Here is a 15,457-nt window from a genome sequence, read left to right as displayed (position 1 = left end):
TAACATTCATATCATAGGAGTCCCCGAAGATGAATAGAGAGGAAAAGGGGCAGAAGGTTTATGTGAGCAAATTATACCTGAAAACTTTCCTAATCTGGGGAAGGACACAGACATCAAAATCCAAGAAGCACAGAGAACTCCCATTAGATTCAACAAAAACCAACCAATAGCAAGGCATATCATACTCAAATTCACAAAATCCGCAGAAAAGGAAAGAATCCTGAAAGGAGCAAGGAAAGACAGACCAGTTCACAGCAAATCTGTCCACAGAAACTTGGCAGGCAAGAAAGGAATGGCAAGATAAATTCAGTGTGCTGAATGGGAAAAATGTGCAGCCAAGAATACTCTATCCAGTAAGGCTGTCATTCAAAATAGAAGAAGAGACAGAGTTTCCCAAACAAAAACTAAGAAGGGAGTTCATGACCACTAAACCAGCCCTGCAAGAAATTTTAAGGGGGACTCTTTGAATGTAGGAACGAAAAAAAAAAAAAAGCAACGAAGACTAGAAAGAACCAGAGAACATCACCAGAAACACCAACTCTAAAGGTAACACAAGGGCACTAAATTCATACCTTTCAATAATCATTCTTAATGTAAATGGACTAAATGCGCCAATCAAAACACACAGGAAGTCAGAATGGATAAAAAAACAAAATCCATCTATATGACACCTGCAGATTTAAAGTGAGGGGATGGAGAACCATCTGCCATAATGGAAGTCAAAAGAAAGCCAGAACAGCCATACTTATTATCAGACAAACTAGATTTTGAAACAAAGACTGTAACAAAAGATGAAGAAGGGCATTATATCTTAATTAAGGGGGCCTATCCACCAAGAAGATCTAACAATGGTAAATATTTATGACCCCAAATTGGAAGCGAGCACCCAAATATAAATCAATTAATCACAAACATAGAGAAACTCACTGATACTAATATAATAATAGTAGGGGACTTTACCACCCCACTTACTGCAATGGACAAACCATCTAAGCAGAAAATCAACAAGCAAACAATGGCTTCAAATGACTCACTGGACCAGATGGACTTAACAGGTATATTCAAAACATTTCATCCCAAAGCAGCAGAATACATATTCTTTTCAAGTGTACATAGAACATTCTCCAGAAGAGATCACATACTGGGTCACAAATCAGCCCTCAACAAGTAGGAAAAGGTCGAGATCATACCATGCATATTTTCAGGTCACAATGCTATGAAACTTGAAGTCAACAAAGAGAAAAAATTTGGAAAGCCCTCAAATAGGTGGAGGTTAAAGAACATCCTGCTAAAGAATGAATGGGTTAACCAGGAAATTAAAGAAGAAATTTTAAAAAATACATGAAAGCAAATGAAAACAAAAACCCAACAGTCCAAAACCCTTGGGATGCAGCAAAGTCATCCTAAGAGGGAAGTATATTGCAATTTGGGCCTATCTCAAGAAGCAAGAAAGGTCCCAAATATGCAGCCTAACCTTATACCTAAAGGAGTTAGAAAAGGAACAGCAAATAAAGCCTAAATCCAGCAGAAGAGAAAAAATAAAGATTAGAGCAGAAATAAATAATATAGAAACAAAAAAACAGTAGAACAGATTAATAAAACTAAGAGCTGGTACTTTGAAAGAATTAATAAAATTGATAACCCCCTAAAAAAATTGATAACCCCCTAGCAAGACTTATCAAAAAGAAAAGGTAGGGGTGCCTGGGTGGCTTAGTCAGTTAAGTGTCTGAATTTGGCTCAGGTCATGATCTCATGGTCTATGGGTTTGGGCTCTGCGTCAAGCTCTGTGCTGACAGCTTAGAGCCTGGAGCCTGCTTTGGATTCTGTGTCTCCCTCTCTATCTGCCTCTCCCCAGCTTGTGTTCTCTCTTTCTCTCAATAATAAATAAATAAAATTTAAAAAATTATTTTAAAAAAAGAGAAAGGACCCACACAGATAAAAATCATGAATGAAAGAGGAGAGCTCACAACCAACACTATAAAAATACAATTATAAGAGAATACTATGAAAAATTATATGCCAACAAACTGGGCAATTTGGAAGAAATGGACAAATTCCTAGAAACTCACAAACGACCAAAACTAAAACAGGAAGAAATAGAACATTTGCACAGACTCATAACCAGCAAAGAAATTAAATCAGCAATCAAAATTCTCCCAAAAAGACCCCTGGGCCAGATGGTTTCCCAAGGGAATTCTACCAGCCGTTTAAAGAAGTGTTAATACCTAGTCTTCTCAAACTATTCCAAAAAATAGAAATGGCAGAAAAACTTCCAAACTCATTCTATGAAGCCAGCAGTAGCTTGATTCTAAAACCAGACAAAGACCCCACTAAAAATGAGAATTACAGACCAATATCCCTGATGAATAAGGACACAAAAATTCTGAACAAGACACTAGCAAACTGAATTCAACTATACATTAAAAGAATTATTCACCATGATCAAGTGGGATTTATTCCTGGGCTGCAGTGCTGGTTCAATATTTGTAAATCAATCAACGTGATACACCACATTAATAAAAGAAAGGATAAGAACCATATGATCCTGTCAATAGATGCAGAAACAGCATTTGACAAAATACAGTATCCACTCTTGATAAAAACCCTCAACAAAGTAGGGATAGATGGAACAAACCTCAACATCATAAAGGTCATATACAAAAGACCCACAGCTAATATCATCCGCAGTGGGGAAAAACTGAGAGCATTTCCCCTATGGTCAAGAATAAGACAAGGATGTCTACCCTCACCATTACTATTTAACATAGTACTGGAAGTCTTAGCCTCAGCAGTCAGACAACAAAAGAAAAAAAAGGCATCCAAACTAGCAAAGAAGTCAAACTTTTACTATTTTTAGATGACATGCTACTCTGAAGAAAACCCAAAAGATTCCACCAAAAAAATGCTACAATAAAGGAATTCAGCAAAGTTGCAGGATATAAAATCAAAGTGCAAAAATCTGTTGCATTTCTATACAACAATAATGAAGAAGCAGAAAAAGAAATCAAGGAATCAATCTCATTTGAAATTGCACCAAAAATAGTAAGATACCTAGTAATAAACATAACTAAAGAGGTAAAAGATCTGTACTCTGAAAACTACAGAACACTTATGAAAGAAACTTTAGAGGACACAAAGAAATGTTAAAGCATTCCATGCTCATGGATTGGAAGAGTAAACATTGTGAAAATATCTATACTACTCAAAGCAATCTACACACTTAATGCAATCCCTATCAAAATACCACCAACATTTTTTGCAGAGCTGGAAAAAATAATCCTAAAATTTGTATGGGACCACAAAAAGAAAAACCTGGATATCCAAAGCAATCCTGAAAAAGAAAAACAAAACTGGAGACATCACGATTCAGAATTTCAAGCTAAATTACAAAGCTGTAGGCATCAAGACTGTATGATCCTGGCATAAAAAATAGACACATAGATCGATGAAACAATGGAAAATCCAGAAATGGACCCCCCCCACACACACACACACACAATCTTCGACAAAGCAAAAAAGAATATCCAATGGAAAAAATACAGTCTCTTTAACAAATAGTATTGGGGAAACTGGACAGCTACATGCAGAAGAATGAAACTGGACCACCTTCTTACACCATACACAAAAAGAAATTCAAAATGGATGAAAGGCCATAGCAATTTCTTAGTAGACACATCACCAAAGGTAAGGGAATCAAAAACAAACATGAACTATTGGGACTTCAGCAAGACAAAGAGCTTCAGCAGAGTAAAGGAGACAATCAACAAAACTAAGAGTCAGCCTACAGAGTGGGAGAAGATATTTGTGATGACATATCTGATAAAGGGTTACTATCCAAAATCTATGAAGAACTTATTAAACTCAATACCCAAAAAACAAAACCCAGTTAAGAAACAGGCAGAAGACATGAACAGACATTTTTCCAAAGAAGACATCCAGATAGTTAAGAGACATATCACATCACATCATCAGGGGAATACAAATCAAAGCCACAAAGAGATACTACCTCACACCTGTCAGAATAGCTAAAATTAACAACACAAGAAACAATAGATGTTGGTGAGGATGCAGAGAAAAGGAAAAGTTCTTGCACTGTTGGTGGGAATGCAAACTTGTGCAGCCACTCTGGAGAACAGTATAGAGGTTCCTCAAGAAACTAAAAATAGAATCCACCAATTGCACCATTAGGTATTTATCCAAAGGATACAAAAATACAGATTCAGAGGGGTACACACACCCCAGTGTTTATAGCAGCATTATCAATAAGAGCCAGACTGCGGAGAGAACCCAAATGCCCATTGACTGATGAATAGATAAAGATGTGGTATACATATATATGTGCATACACACACACACACACACACACACACACACACACACAATGGAATATTACTCAGAGACCAAAAAGAATGAAATCTTGCCATTTGCAATGACGTGGATGGAGCCAGAATGTATTATGCTAAGCAAAATAAGTCAATCAGAGAAAGACAAATATCATATGATATCACTCATATGTCGAATTTAAGAAATAGAATAGATGAACTATGGGAAGTGGGGGAGAGAAGAGAGGGAAACAAAGTACAAGAGACTCTTAATGATAGAGAACAAACTGTTGGTTAATAGAGGGAGCTAGGGGGGAGATGGACTAGATGAGTGATGGATATTAAAGAGGGCACTTGTGATGAGCACTGGGTATTATATGTAAGTGATGAATCACTGAATTCTACTCCTGAAACCAATATTGCACTGTATGTTAACTAAAATTTAAATTAAAAAAATAAATTAAACATATAAATAGTATTTTAATTTCATTCTGTGTCATTTAGGATTAAAGGTAACTTATATAATAGCTGTAACTATAAGAAATTATAATTCTATAAAGATGAATTTTATTTTCAATGATCAACAAACACTAATCACTTATGAGAAATCTATCCATTCATGCACAAATTCAACTATTTACTGAGCACCTACTATATACTTAATATACAGTATCCAACATTTCAAATTAAAATTGCAAAGCTAACGTGTCAGATTCTCTAGTATATTTGATTCTCTTAAAAATTTCAAGCACCTTTAAAAACAAATACACACATATATTATTACAATGATTATAAAACTTTTTCCTAAACAATATAAAAATGTTAATAGAACTGTATCATAAGTAAAGGTAGCATGTTTCCCAAGATACGGTTTAGGGATACTGATTTTCAGAGAGTCAAGAAAGGATCACAGGACTTAGGGGCGCCTTCCAGGAGAGTTGTATGTAAATTTCTTCTTGTATTACTAGAAATTTTCAAGCTCATAACTCTTCTTACACCCCAATATATCATACATTCCTTCCATTTTTTAAGCAACCTCCTAATACAACATTTAACTGTTTTATAAAAATAAACTCAAAATGGATAAGGGACCCAAATGTAAGACAGGAAACCATCGAAATCCTAGGGGAGAAAACAGGCAGCAATCTCTTTGATCTCAGCCACAGCAACTTCTTACTCAACATATCTCCAGAGGCAAGGGAAACAAAAGCAAAAATGAACTATTGGGACTTCATCAAGATAAAAAGCTGCTGCACAGCAAAGGAAACAATCAACAAAACTAAAACGCAACTGACAGAATGGGAGAATATATTTACAAATGGCATATCCAATAACAGGTTAGTATCCAAAATCTATAAAGAACTTAGCAAACTGGGTGGGGGAGAGGGGAAAATGGGTGATGGGCATTGAGGAGGGCACTTGTTGGGATGAACGCTGGGTGTTGGACGTAAGCAAGGAACCATGGGAATCTACTCCAAAAACCAAGAACACATTTTACACACTGTATGTTAGCCAATTTGACAATAAATTATATTTAAAAAATAAATTTAAAAAATATATATAGCTGGAAAAAGAAAGAAATACCAAATAAAAGCTGTGCTGTCTAGTTAACAACAGATTTACAACCTATTGGAAATATATACAACCCCCTTCCCCCCCCCACCACACACACACACACACACACACACACACACACACACACACAATGGAGTCCCAAACCCTTAGACCCTTCACTTCCTGGTTATTCTTGCCCTCTCCATTTTGCACACTCATAATTCACAAATTTTGCAATGACCATGCACCAAAGAAGTGAAGTCTCTGCATGAGCGCAAGGAAGGTACATTTTTTCCAATCAGACTACTTTTTGCCTTACATAGGCATAGGCGACCTCTGGGTAAGGCTATAACCTCTGTCGTGCTCAGCCAATGAGAAATCAGGGGAGGGGCTTGCATGCTAGGAGATAAATTGTCTGCTGTAACCACCCCGAATGTGCCTGACACCCACTCTTGCAAGAACGTTGATTAAAGCCTCATTTCACCGTGGGAAAAAAAAAAGAACTTAGCAAACTCAACACCCAAAAAACAAATAATTCAGTAAAGAAAAGGACAAAAGACATGAATAGACACTTTTTCAAAGAAGACATCCAGATGGCTAACAGACACATGAACAAATGGTCTTCATTAGGGAAATACAAATCAAAACCACAATGAGATACCACCTCACACCTGTCAGAATGGCTAACATTAACAACTCAGAAAACAACAGACATTGGTGAGGATGCGGAGAAAGGGGAACACTTTTGTACTGCTGGTGGGAATGCAAACTGGTGCAGCCACTCTGGGAAACAGTATGGAGGTTCCTCAAAAAATAAAAAATAGAACTACCCTATAACCCAGAAATTGCACTACTAGGTATTTATCCAAAGGATACAAAAATACTGATTCAAAGGGTCACATGCACCCCAATGTTTATAACAGCAGTATCAACAATAGCCAAAATATGGAAAGAGGCCAAATGCCCATCAACTGATGCATGGATAAAGAAGATGTGGTGTATATACTCAATGGAATTACTACTCAGCGATGAAAAAGAATGAAATCTTGCCATTTGCAACGTGGATGGAACTGTAGTGTATTATGCTAAGCAGAGTAAATCAATCTGAGAAAGAGAAATATATGATTTCACTCATATGTGGAATTTAAGAAACAAAACAGATGACCATAGGGGAAAGGAAGGAAAAATAAGATAAAAACAGACAGGGAGGCAAACCACAAGAGACTCTTAAATACATGAACAAACTGAGGGTTGTTGGAGGGGTGGTGGGTGGGGGAATGGGCTAAATTAGTGATAGGCATTAAGGAGGGCACTTGTTGGAATGAACATTGGGTGTTATATGTAAGTAATGAATCATTAAATTCTACTTGTGAAACCATTACTACACTATATGTTAATTGGCTAGGATTTAGATAAAAATTTTTTAAATATAAATAAATAAATAAATAATTTCCTTGTGTTTGAGCCATAAAAAATAAAAAATTTGAAAATGAAAAATAGTAATTGGCTGCTTTAAGCTGGTCATATTCTGGGGGCACCTGGGTGGCTCAGTCAGTTAAGCTGGTCATATTCTGTACATTATACTCAAATGCAACTAATCTCTTTATTGACTGAATGGATTCTGCTTTTTCCTCTTATCTTTCTCATCTGACTCAATGCCACAATGCTGCATTCTTTTTATTGACAGGAAAAGATGCAACAAGAAATTAGTTTGTAATTTACTGCTTTACTTTTACAAAATGATAACCAACCATTAGGTATGATATAAATCATGGCTATAAAACAAAACCTGACATGCCCACCATTATTTATTACTTGACATTCATGGCTAACTACTAATACAGTCTTATTAACCATAAAACCCTAATCTTTTCAAAGGGTGATCAGATATCTTACTAAGGCCAAGAAATAGTCCATCTTTTCTATGGGTAGCAATAAACTAGATAGCAAAAAGGGAACATAAACATCACAACAGTCCAAGTATCAAAACTGTGAGGGCTTTTGAAAATGAGTAAGCCTGAATAAAGTTTCAGTGTGTAAATTCAAGTATCTCACATTGACTGTGGTTTGTCTATTCCATAGAGCTAAGAAACTTAGATGATGGGGGGGGGAGGGGGGGGCGGAATCACAGACAAGTAAAAGGGAAATAAGAGATTAAAAGAATCTGATGAACCCAGCTGTTTCCTTACTTACTTCCATAACCATGGGGGTTAAGTAAGCATAACCGCAAAGAAGTAGTGTAAAGAACTAATTCTATCCCTTTTACTCTTTCATTGCATCGCTCACCATTTTGTATTTGGTAATTAAAAATGCATTCAGTACCTCACTTCAGAATAGGCCAAGAAATAATATTCAAACTTGGGCAATTTTATATAGCAGCACACTGACAAAGTGAGCCATGGCCAGAAAAATAGCTAGAATGGTCAGCATACTCAAAACTGCATTAATATGAGCAAATGCTGAAGGCTAGCAACTGTATAGCTGAGAAAACACTTAAGGCTGCGATTATGGTGTACAAACATTTCACAGGTAATCAGAAGAAAATAGACTAGGTGGTTCTCATGAGGGCAGAACTAGTAAAAGGATGTCAAAGTTATAAAGAGGCAAATTTTTGTTCAAAATAACAACATCAAATTGACCCATCATGAAACAGCAAAATCTCCCTCACTGGAGGTGTTTGGGCAGAAGCCAGATCACCACTTATCACACATTTGTGGACTCTATAATTTTATAATACTACAAACTGAGATTTACACACACAGCTAAAGATAAAGAGCAGCAGCCATTTTAACTCATGTTTTAAATTTGTTGATAATTAAATTTTCTCAGTCTGTTTATAACAAGAAATGCCTCTTCTCCACCAAGGTTCTTCTTAATGACTTATAGAAAGACTGACTTAAACCTAAATTTACCTATCTATGTCTATAAATAAGTTAAAAATAGAAGAGGCATGTAACATACAACTGACATATAAACACATTTTACATATAAATAATTGCACTATTATGTTTCAGAGTTGAATAAACCACTTTGACAAAGATCAAGATTTTCTTCTCTTTTCCTCTGATAATTTTCTTATGCACAAATACATTGTGGGTTAAGGAGTACCCAGATACTAGCCTATTACTCTGGGCAAACTATATTTTTATATTACCCTCCTTATCTATAACACAAATTTGCTGATGAATTTAATGGAATCTAGATAATGTAACATTATTTCTTCCTCACTGCTTTCATCAATTCTTCAGTGCATATCAGTGCATACACTATATACATACAGAAAGGCAAGCAGATGACAATCTGTAAGATGGATTTTTCTCTCATTTCAAATCCTAGGTTTGTGTCTTGAAATACCTCTGTTGCTGGAGAAAAAAAGGCGTGCGGGGGCAGGCACCTACAATAACCCAGGTCCCACTCTTTGCTAATTATCTGTCATTTGCCCTTCCAGTGTGCCCTGTCCTCTCACCTGGGGATTCCTGTATGGACTGCATCAAAAGCAGATCAGAAAGAGGAAGGATAGGGAGGCCAGGGGTGTATTTCATTTCCTGGTTTTCTCTCTGTGCGGTGATCTTGGGCTGGCTGGGTCCCTCCACTGAGTGTCACTGCTCCTCCCAAGGCAGACTGTCTCCTTCTAGATCTGGATATGCTTCATCCGCTCACTTCTGTAGGCCTAGGGGTAGTAATTGCTCCACTGGTATTCAACAGTTATTCTATCTCATGTGCTTTCCTCATACTTCTTACACATCTTTATCAATAGTCCATCTCAAATAATCTTGATCATGCTATATCTTTTGTTGGAAAGTGACCCAGGAAACAGATCCTCAGAATGAGACTGAGGTTATTCTACAAACAAAGGGATAATCTCTATACTGGAAAGAAATGGGACCACTGGAAATGCATTTCACATTATCAAGGTTCATGAATATACAAATTAGATGAAGAGCATGGCTGCGAGGTCCAGTAATGTGGTAGTTAATTTTGTCAATTTGACTGGGCCATGAGGTACCTAGATAACTGATTTAACATTATTCTGGGTATTCTTGTGATGGTCTTTCTGGATGAGATTAACATTTGAAGCAAGACTGCATAAAGCAGACTATCCTCCCTGAAGTGGGTAGGCCCCATCCAATCCACTGAAGGCCAGAATAGAACAAAAAGGCAGAATAAGGCACAATTTGTTCACTCTGCCAGTCTTCAAGCTGAGACATCAGTCCTCCACTGCCTTCAAACTCAGAATGTAATTTATACCATTGGCTCTCCTGGTTTTCAAAGCCTTTGGATTCAGAGTAGAGCTATACAGATAGCTCTCCTGAGTCTCCAGCTTGCTGAGTGCAGGTCTTGGGACTTCTCAGTCTCCTTAACCATGTAAGCTAATTCCTTACATCTATCTATACCTCCTATTGGTTCTGGTTTTCCGAAGAACCCAGATTAATACAGCTGGCTACGGCTACTTAATTGCTATGAAAACAAAAGTGGTTGTAAAGATGGTAGACCCATCTGAATTTTTAACTACTTTATTTGTAAAGCAATCACTTCTACATCATTTTTTTAAAGGAAAGGGGAAAAAATGAGGCCAATAATTTCATGAAATCCATAATAAGAATTACTAAACCAGAAACTAAGACTTCTAACTTCTGGTTGAAGACCTTCCATTAAATCAGCAGTTCTCCAAGTATGGTCACTGGACCTCTGGGGATCCCCCCAAGAAAGAACCCTTCAGATGGTCCAAGAAGGTAAAACTATTTTCATAATAATACTAAGATATTATTGCCTTTTAACTGAGTTGACTTTTCCACTGGTGGTCCAAAAACAATAGTAGGTAAACTGCCAGCACCTTGGTACAAATCAAGGCAATGACACCAAACTGTATTTTAAAGTCATCATTTTTACCACCAAGCACAGAAATAAAAATAAACGCAAATTTCACTGAAGAATGTCCTGGATGAAGTAACGGCAATTATTTAATGTATTAAATCCTGACCCTAGAGTTCATGGCATTTTTAGAATTCTGTAGGATGAAACAAGAGGTACACAAAACACACCTCTGCTGTACGCTGCATTAGGAAGGCTGTTACAATGGCTGCCTCAAGGGAGTGCACCTGTGCAACTGAGCTGTAAGCTAAACAACATGTATGTTTTCATAGAACACCATTTTTACCTGAAAGACAAACAGACAAATGATGGCGCTTCAGATTTAGATGTTTAGCATACAAAATAAAGTGAGTCTGTCACTTCAAATCACACAACTGACAATATTTTTCTCTATGACTAACTGAAAGCTTTCAAGTAAAATTAGAATTTTTGAAAAACCTGTATATGGTCACCATGAGTTTTACAACTTCCTGATACCTAAAGAACTGTCTATTAAGACCATAATAATACATTATTAGTAAATGGATTTTTTTTATATTATATAATGAAATGTGTAAACATTTAGAAGACCAGCATAAATCAATGAACTAACATCTCTAAATGACAACACATGTTATAAAATCCAACTCAAAGCCTAAGATAGACCAAAGATTTAAATATAACAGACTATGAAAAGTTCACTGATAGCCTCAGATTCCATAGTGTAACTAATCTCTAAGAAGAAAACACTTGTCAAAATTGTGGTGTAGTATCAAAGAAGCAAATCCATTACTTTTTGAAATAACTATTAAAATATCCTTCCTTTCTCCACTACATGTCCATATGAGGCTGGATTTTCCTCATTTACTTCAGCCAAAACAACATATCACAACAGAGTGAATGCTAAAGTAGATATGAAAATCTAGCAGTCTTCTATCAGGTCAGACGTTAAAATGATTTACAAAAATGTAAAACAATACCACCAATCTCACTAATTTTTTACTTCAGGAAATAGTTATTTCTGTTAAAATGTTATTTATATTAACAAGTTTACAAGTTTGTAATTTTTAATGAATTAACAAATGTTTTTTTAATTTCTCAGCTTTAATTTCTATCTTGCTAAATATTGATAAATATAACCTACATTTCTGATCCTCAATATTTTTTAAGAGCATAAGAGGCTCCAGAGACCGAAAAAGTTTTGAGCACTACTACACTATATTAAGCTATAATGGAACACTCAGAAGTTGAAGATGAGTAGAATAAGAAAATTTACAATCTAAACTAGGAACCCTGAAAACATACAGATTTGTGAGAAAAAGTCCCACTCCCTACCTCAGGTCAAACATGGAATTAGATGGTAGACAGCTGTGGTTTGTTTTGGAGGAAGGAGATAAATAAGAGTATAATCCAACTCCAGGATAAACCTACAGATTCTCCAGAGAACTTTCAAATGTCCACAGTCCCCAGTTACTGCTACCATTTCTAGTCTCTGTTTGAGATTAAAAAGAAACAGAAGTCAGAGAGGAAGGCGGAAGGTTACAGAGGAGACAAGACAAGCCTCAGGCAGTAAAGGTAAAGGACTATTTTGGGGTGCAAGTAGTAGAAGGTGGTAGATTATACCGTGATTTATAAATAAAACATCACACATACATATTTTGTTCATGACAGATGGAATATATCACCCATAGTTTGAATGTTCATTTTTTGTTTAATATCAAAATCTAAAAGATAAACATCTCTCTTTAAAAACAAATGACCAAGTCTCTTGCTCTTTTTTTGTGACCTATGGTTGAAAGCTTTATCAGGGTCCAGGGTTGGCTGGACTGTATCACAGCAAGATCAGAAGTTTTTTTCTGTTTCTACAATCCTCTGTTACTTAGCGTGAGAACATTTTTCATCTCCCGAACTAGACTGTGAGCTCCTCAAGAGGAACAGAGTTTATATCGTATTCATCTTTATTCCCTAGAGCAAACACAGTACCTTTATAGACCTGTTCAATAGCTGATTCCCAAATGATTGATTTGCCAAGGGTCAGAAATACTTACAAAATATGTTTCTTCAAGAAGCACAACACAAGTGTACTGAGATATCTTCAAAACAGTAGTTGGAACATACTGTTAAATTTAAAATACAATTTTCAGGGCGCCTGGGTGGCTCAGTCTGTTAAGCATCTAGCTCTCCATTTCGGCTCAAGTCATTCGCTTCATGAATTTGAACCTGCATTAGGCTCTGAGCTTGACAGCACAGAACCTGCTTGGGATTCTCTCTCTCCCCTTCTCTCTGCACCAGCACCCCCCCCACACACGTGTATGCTCTCTTTCTCTCAAAATAAATAAATACACTTTAAAAATACATATATAATTTTCAATTCTTACCTTATTTAGCTGCTCTGAAAATGTTTACCATTTTCTCCTAAAACTCCCTCTTGGCTTCTAAGGGGCAGTACTTTCCTTGTCTTCTGAGTCTCTAGTCAGCACTTCTCAGTCTTTCTCTGGCCCCTTTATGTTACTTCCCCCAATTCTATCCTCAGTCCTATACTTGACTCCCTCTAAAATTCTTCAGGGTTATCATATCTCAACCATGGCAGAACTGACATATTTTGGACCAGGTAATAATTTGTTGTAAAGGGATGCCTTGTGCATTGCAGGATATTTAGTAGCATCCCTGGCTTCTACCCACCAGATCCATCAATTGTGACAATCGAAAACCTGAAAATCTCTATTTACTGCCAAATGTCTCTTGAGAGAAAAATCACTCCTGGATGAAAATCAGTGATCTAAACTAACAACTTCAAGTATCATACATACACACACACACACATAACACACACACACACACACACACACACACACACATAACACACACAGAGAAGGAGGAAGAGAGGCAGGGAGGGAGAGAGACAGAGAGCGTGAGCGAGCTAACTCCCAAATCTGTATCTTTAGTCCAAGCCCTTCTCCTAAACTCAATACATTCCAAACACATGTTGATGAATTCTCTTTGGACATCAAATTCAGTAAACCTTAACTCATTACTCTTCTCCTTAAATGTATTCCTTTCTCTTTGCTCTATCTTGATGAATGACCTAACTATCTACACAATCACTCAACCCAGAAATCCAGGAGCCATCCTAGAGACCTTTTTCTCATTCATATTCAATGAATTACCAAACCCTATTCATTCAATTTCTTTAATGTCTTTCAATTATTCTCTTCCTCTCCATTTCTACTGCTACAGACTTAAATCGGGCCTTATCACGTCTGACCTGCATCAGTATCATAGCAACCTAACTGCCCCAACCCCCCAAACTGGTCTTATTATCTTTCCTCCATGATGCTGCCAAAATGATCTTCCTAGATCACAGAACTGACAGTGTCACTCCCCTCCTTAAAATCCATGACAATTTTTCATAGCCTGTGAGTTACACTTCATTTCCTCAAATAAACACGACAAGCCATTTATGATAAGACTGTCAGCTACCTTTCTGGACCCAGTCTTACTCTTGCAACTCACCCACAGAGATTCTTCACTTCTGGCATACCAAACAACTTGCACTCTGTAGGCTTTTAACACAGGACACTCTCTGCCTAGAATGTCCTCCTCACTTTCAATCCACAACCCCTTCTTCTGTTTGTTTGTTTTGTTTTATTTTTATTTGAGAGACAGAACATAAGTAAGGGAGAGACGGGGGCGGGGGTGGGTAGGGAGAGAATCCCAAACAGGCTCCACACTGCCAGTGCAGAGCCCAATGTGGGGCTCGAACTCATGAACCATGAGATCATGACCTAGGCCAAAGTCAGACACTTAATTGACTGAGCCAACCAGGTGCCGCAATCCCCAACCCCTTCTCACAAGAAACTCCTGGCACATCCGTTTTTCAAAATTTAACTCAAAATTCACTCCTCCAAGACTTCTCTAAATTCCTGGTATGATTTAGAATCCCCATCTCAGTTTGCAAAGAAGCATGCTTACACTTCTATTAAAGCATTTACTTAAGCTTAATATGCTTATGATCGTTGACTAGTGTATCTAGTATAAGCTCCAACAGAATGGGCATCAAACCTTATTTGATCTGACAGCCAAGGAACCAAATACTTCTTATGCCTACTAATTTCTAACTATAGAATATACCCAATAAATATTTGCTAAACAAATGGAAATAATGTCTTCAACACTTCACTTTTAATACAAAAGCAAATTTTAAAACTAGGTATAAAATAAGCCTAATTTATTTTAAAAAGCAACCACTTTCAAGTCAGTGCTAGTAAGGGTGCAAGTAACAGAATTTTAGAAGATGCTTTACTTAAATATATGTGTGTATGTACGTGTGTGTGTTTTCCCAGCCGCAGAATTTGGGATAAATTTATAAGTAAATTATAAGGGCATTTATAAGTAAGAAGCCCTAAATTGTTTCTCCACTGATTATGGCGACTACTAATATATCCAAACACAGCCATCTAAACTCATATTATCAAGACTGGTGTCTCAATTTTAGTTGCTATTCTTGCCCAAATCTCACAGTCAGAACAATTCTTGCTAACTGTGAGGCTTTGACCAAGTGTACAACATGCAATACCAAATTGTGCAATCATTTGTTTGAAATAAGAAAGTGACTAATGAGATACCACCTCACACCTGTCAGAATGGCTAAAATCAACACAAGAAAAAACAGGTGTTGGTGAGGATGCGAAGAAAGGGAAACTCTCTTACACTGTTGGCGGGAATGCAAA

At 36.8% G+C, this 15,457-nt stretch overlaps 1 protein-coding gene across 3 annotated transcripts in view; it reads right to left on the bottom strand.

Annotated features, from left to right (window-relative positions):
* The window catches only part of NUBPL (NUBP iron-sulfur cluster assembly factor, mitochondrial), a 222,669-nt gene that overhangs the window by 151,816 nt on the left and 55,396 nt on the right, over positions 1–15,457 (bottom strand). Inside the window, exon 1 of one of the 3 annotated variants that reach the window (XM_060619461.3) lies at positions 10,919–11,057. The exons of the other annotated variants lie outside the window; for them this stretch is intronic. The gene's annotated coding sequence lies outside the window, so the exon portion shown is untranslated. Of the gene's footprint in view, positions 1–10,918; positions 11,058–15,457 lie in introns of those variants that run through there. 3 annotated transcript variants of the gene reach the window in all.

This window comes from Panthera onca, chromosome B3, assembly GCF_046562875.1.
Source record: "Panthera onca isolate mPanOnc1 chromosome B3, mPanOnc1 haplotype 2, whole genome shotgun sequence".
Lineage (NCBI taxonomy): Eukaryota > Metazoa > Chordata > Mammalia > Carnivora > Felidae > Panthera > Panthera onca.
The sequence above is the reverse complement of the archived record's forward strand: the minus strand, read 5'-3'. Positions and strand labels throughout refer to the sequence as shown.